The sequence below is a fragment of the Manis pentadactyla genome, chromosome 16 (genome assembly GCF_030020395.1).
Source record: "Manis pentadactyla isolate mManPen7 chromosome 16, mManPen7.hap1, whole genome shotgun sequence".
NCBI classification, from domain to species: Eukaryota; Metazoa; Chordata; class Mammalia; order Pholidota; family Manidae; genus Manis; species Manis pentadactyla.
The window spans coordinates 44,026,843-44,032,068 of NC_080034.1; the positions used below are offsets into that span (position 1 = coordinate 44,026,843).

At 35.4% G+C, this 5,226-nt stretch overlaps 1 non-coding gene across 1 annotated transcript; it reads left to right on the top strand.

The window, feature by feature from the left end:
* The first annotated feature begins 962 nt into the window (after positions 1-962).
* Positions 963-1,095, top strand: LOC118924169 (U11 spliceosomal RNA). Its single transcript, XR_005029478.1, has one exon. It is a non-coding gene; the product is annotated as a U11 spliceosomal RNA (small nuclear RNA).
* Positions 1,096-5,226: the final 4,131 nt, after the last annotated feature.

Sequence of the window (5,226 nt, forward strand, 5' to 3'; positions counted from 1 at the left end):
ATGTGTGTTTTTGACTATTTTAGATTTTAGTCTGAAATCTATACTATGAAATCAGGGAAGAAGTACAAATCCACCTTTGTTCTTCCTCAGAATTGCTTAAGCTACTCAGTCTTTTGTGATTCCATACAAATTTTAGGATTATATGCTCTAGTTCAGTGACAAATGCCATTGGTATTTTGATAGGGATTGCATTGAATCTGCAGACTTCTTTCAGCAATATGGCTGTTTTAACAATATGAATTCTTCCTAGCAGTGAGCATTGAATATCATTCTATTGTTTGAGTCATCTTCAGTTCCTTTATCCATGTCTTACAGGTTTTGGAATACAGGTCTTTAAGTACCTTGATTAAATTTATTCTTAGCTATTTTATTCTTTTTGATGCAATTGTAATGGGATTTGTTTTCTTAATTTCTTTTTCTGCTAGTTTACTATTAGTTTATAGAAATGCAACAGATTTCTGTATATTGATTTTATATTCTGCAACTTTATCAAATTCTTTTATTAGTTATAATAGATTTTTGGTGGAGTCTTTAGGGTTTTCTATACATCTAGTATGTTATCTGCAAAGAGTGATAATTATACTTCCTCCTTTCTAATTTTGATACCTTTTATTTCTTTTCAATTTTTGTCTTATTGCTGTGGTAAGTACTTCCAGTACTGTGTTTAATAAAGGTGTTGAGAGTGGGTATAATTGAGGAAAAGATTTTAATATTTGTCATTGAGTATGATGCTAGCTGTGGGTTTGACATATATAGTCCTAATTATATTGAAGTACATACTCTCTATGCCCACTTTGTTGAGAGTTTTTAGCATAAATGGATGTTGAATTTTGTCAAATGCTTTTTCTGCATCTATTAACAAGGTCATATTATTTTTATCTTGTCTTTTGTTCATGTGTATTTCACATTGATTTGTGGGTATTGAACCATCCTTGCATTTCTGAAATAAATCTCACTTAAAAATAAAGGACTTCTGTCATGAGTGGCACATGTAGGGTGGCTTGCTTTCTCTTCATGTGTAATCAACATAAAGAGATCTTGGAAGCATAATTTTTGGTACTTGGGCAGCTGCTGATTGTTGGTCCTCATGTCCCCCCTCTGCCAAATAAATAAACAAACAAACAAATAAATAAGGAAGCAAGTAAATAAATAAATATATATCACTTGGTCATGGTGAATGATCCTTTAAATGTATTTTAAAATTTAGATTGCTAATATTTTTAAAGGATTTTTGCATCTGTGTTCACCAGAGATACTGCTCTATAATTTTTTTCTGCAGTATCTTTGTCTTGTTTGGGTATCATAGGTGATGTTGATATTTTGGAATTAATTTGGAAGCATTCCTTTCTCTACGATTTTTAGAATAGTTTGAGAAGAATAAGCATTAACTCTTACTTACATATGTGGTTTAATTCATCTGTGAAACCATCTGGTTCCTGGACTCTTGTTTGATGGGAGTATTTTGAGTACCAGTTCAATTTTGTTACTTGGAATTGGTCTGTTCAGATTTTCCATTTCTTCCTGATTCGGTCTTGGAAGATTTCATATTTCTAGAAATTTTGTCATTTCTTTTAGGTTGTCTAATTTGTTGGCATATAATTTTTCATAGCAATCTCTTATATGTCTTTGCATCTCTGTAGTGTCAATTGCAACTTCCTTTTTTAAATTCTGATTTAGTTTGAGTCCTCCCTTCCTTTTTCTTGATGACTAGATAAGGTTTATCAGTTTTGTTTACCTTTTTAAGAATCAGCTCTTGGTTTCATTGATCTTTTCTATGGTTTTATTAGTCTCTGATTCACTTATGTCTGCTCTGATCTTTATTGTTTCTTTCCTTCTATGGTGTTTGTGGTGTGTTTCATCTTTTCCTAGTTCCTTTAGTTGTAAGGTTAGATAGTTTATTTGACATTTTCCTTGTTTCTTGAGTGTATCACTATCAATTTTATTTTGGAACTCCTTTGGCTGCATCCCAAAGATTTGGACATTGTGTTTCTATTTGCATAAGTCTCCATGTATTTTTTTATTTCCTCACTGATGTTTGTTGACCCATTGGTTGTTTATTTAGCATGTTGTTTAGCCTCATGTATTTGTGTTTTTACAGTTTTTTTTCTTGCAATTGGTTTTGAGTTTCATACCATTCTGGTTAGAAAAGATGCTTGATATCATATCACTATTCTAGATTTATTGAGATGTCTTTTGTGGCCTAACATGTGGTCTGTCCTGAGAATGTTCCATGTGCACTTGAAAAGAATGAACATTGTGCTGTTTTTGGATGGACTGTTCTGTAGATATCTCTTAAGTCCATCTAGTCTAATGTGTCTTTCAAAGTAACTGTTTCCTTATTGATTTTCTGTCTAGATGATTTATCTATTGATGTAAATGGTGGTGCTAAAGTAACTTTCTATTAATGTATTACTGTCAATGTCTCCCTTTATATATGTTAACATTTTCTCTATGCCTTTAGGTGTTCCTCTGTTGGTTGTGTAGATATTTAGTTATATCTTCTTGCTGGACTGTGTCCTTAATCATTAAATACTGTCCTTCTTTATCTCTTGTTATAGCCTTTGTTTTAAAGTCTGCTTGCCTGATAAAAGTACTACTGCTCTACCTTTTTTTCCACTTCTATTTGAGTGCCATAACTTTCTCCACTCCTTCATTTTCAGTCTGTTAGCATCTTCAGGTCTGAAGTGAATCTCTTATTGGCATCATACAGATGGGTCTTGTTTGTTTTTCATCTTTTCAGTCACCCTATGTCTTTTGATTGGAGCATTTAGTCCATTTACATTAAGAGTAATTATTGATGTATGTATGTACTTTTTGCCATTTTGTTAAATGTTTTTTCATCGGTTTTTTTTTTCTGACTCTTTCTTCTTCTCTTTTCCCTTCAGTGTGATGACTTTCTTTAGTCTTATGCTTAGATTATTTTCTCTTTATTTTTTATGTTTCTATTACAGGTGTTTGGTTTGGTGTTTACCATGAGGTTCATACATGGTATCTTATATATACAGCTATGTTAAATTGATGTTTGCTTAAGTTTGAACACATTCTAGAAGCACTACATTTTCTCTACTTCATGTATAATGTATATGGCATCTTATTTTTCACTTTTTCATTTAGTGATTCCCTTAAGTAATATTTTTAGATATAATGTATATTAATGCTTTTATCTTTAAATCTTTATACTAGATTTTAAGAAATTTATCTAATACATTTACTATGTGGATGTTTTGAGTGGTGAAAATTTTTTCTTTTCCCATTATTTTACTGTAGTTATGTTTTTTCTTTCCACTTAAAGAAGTGTCTCTAACATTTATTCTAAGGCCAGTTTAGTGGTAACAAACTCCTTTAGCATTGTGCAGAAAACTCTTTTTCTCTCCTTCAATTATGATTGGTAACTGTTCTAGGTAGAATATTCTTGGTTGTAGATTTTCCCCCCCTTCCAACACTTTGTATATAACATGGCTCTCCCTTATGGCCCTCAAAATTTCCACTGAAAAATCAGCTGTATCCTTATGGAATTTCCCTTGAACATAACTGTTTTCTTTTCTCCTCCTGCTTTTGAAATACTCTCCTTAAATTCTCATTTTAATTGTTATGTGTTTTGGTGTGGACCTCCTTGAATTAATCCTGTTTGGTATTCTTTGTGATCCTTAACATGGATGTCTGTTTCCCTCCCTGGCTTAGGGAAGTTTTCAGTTTCATTTCTTCAAAATTGTTTCTTCCCCTTTTTTCTCTCTTCTCCTTCAGGGCCCCCTATTATGTGAATGTGGTTTCACTTGAAGTTTTCACAGAGATCTCTTATCATCTCCTCATTTTTCAAAATTCCTTTTTCTTTTTGCTCTAGGTTGGTTGCTTTCCATTATTTTGTCTTCCAGATTGTAGATCCATTCTAAATCCCCTTAATTACTATTGATACCTTCCAGTGTATTTTTCATTTCAGTTACTGTATTCTTTAGCTTTTACTAGTTTGTTTTTATATTTTCTATCTCTTTGATGACATCCTCAGTGTTTATACACTGTCATTTCTAGTTCCATGAGCATCTTTATGACCATTACTTTGAATTATTTGTCAGGTAGATTACTTATTTCCATTTCATTTAGTAATTTTTCTGGCATTTTTTCTTGTACTTTCATTTGGGATATAATCTTCTTCCTCCTTATTTGTCTGGCAATATGTCCTTGTTACTATGTATTGGGTAGGTCATCTATGCTGGCCTTAAGAAAATGGTCTTATGTAGTTAACATCCTATGGTGCCCAGCAGGGCAATACTCCCAGGTCACCAGACCAGGCACTGTAGAGGTGTCCTCTGTAGAGAGTGACATACACCCTTCTGTTGTGACTGAGCCATAACTACTGCAAGCAGGATGGTGGATGAGGCCAGCCCTGTCTTGCTTTCAGCAATGATTGGTACAGCTATTGTGGTGCACTGTTTGGCAGGGCTTCCTCCCAGTGTGGCTGGCTGAAAGGCTCAGCTGCAGTCCCTATACGTGCACTGGTAATCAGGGTCAACCCTCAGACCAGCTGTCAGCAATAGTTTGCCAGACTACTGTGGGCACACTGTTGGGAAGGGCTTATTCCCAGCAAGGCTGCCTTAGAGACCTGGATATATGTACCGCAGGTTGTGCTAGTAGATGGGGCTAGCTCCTTCCTTCCCTGGAACAGAAGAAACTCTGGAGGCTTGTCAGTTCTACTCAGGCTGTCTACTGGGTGTGTGGTGCAGCAGTCGCTTTAGAGAGGCTTCTAGTCGCTTCTAGAGTGGGTAGATGGGGTGGGGAGAGCCAACAGGGGAATGCAGAGTCAGGATATGCAGTGCTAGCATGGTAGATGGAGAGTATCAGAATTGGCTTCTGCAAGCATCCAGCCATGTAAGGTGAGGGAAGGCAAGAAAAATGGATCCCTTCCCATCCTCGCCCTGAAAACTCCTGCAAATCCTCACTCCTGTGGCACTTGTTTTAAGGTTAATCAATACATCTCCTTCACATATAACCCAGATGCATTCCAAACTGCTGCTTCTGTTCTGGGTCTAGAGCGATCAACAAAACATGCTTGTCCTCTAAGACAGGAGTTTCAGCCTTCTATAGCCCTCCATCTCTCCCAAAGTTAAGACTCGCTAATTCTCAAAGCAAGATGTTATGGGATCTCATCTTTGTGGTGCAGTTACTCAGGGCTAGTCATTTGGGGTGTGTGGCTTTATCCCTTCTTCCCTTCATGTCTCACTCTCTCTTGTT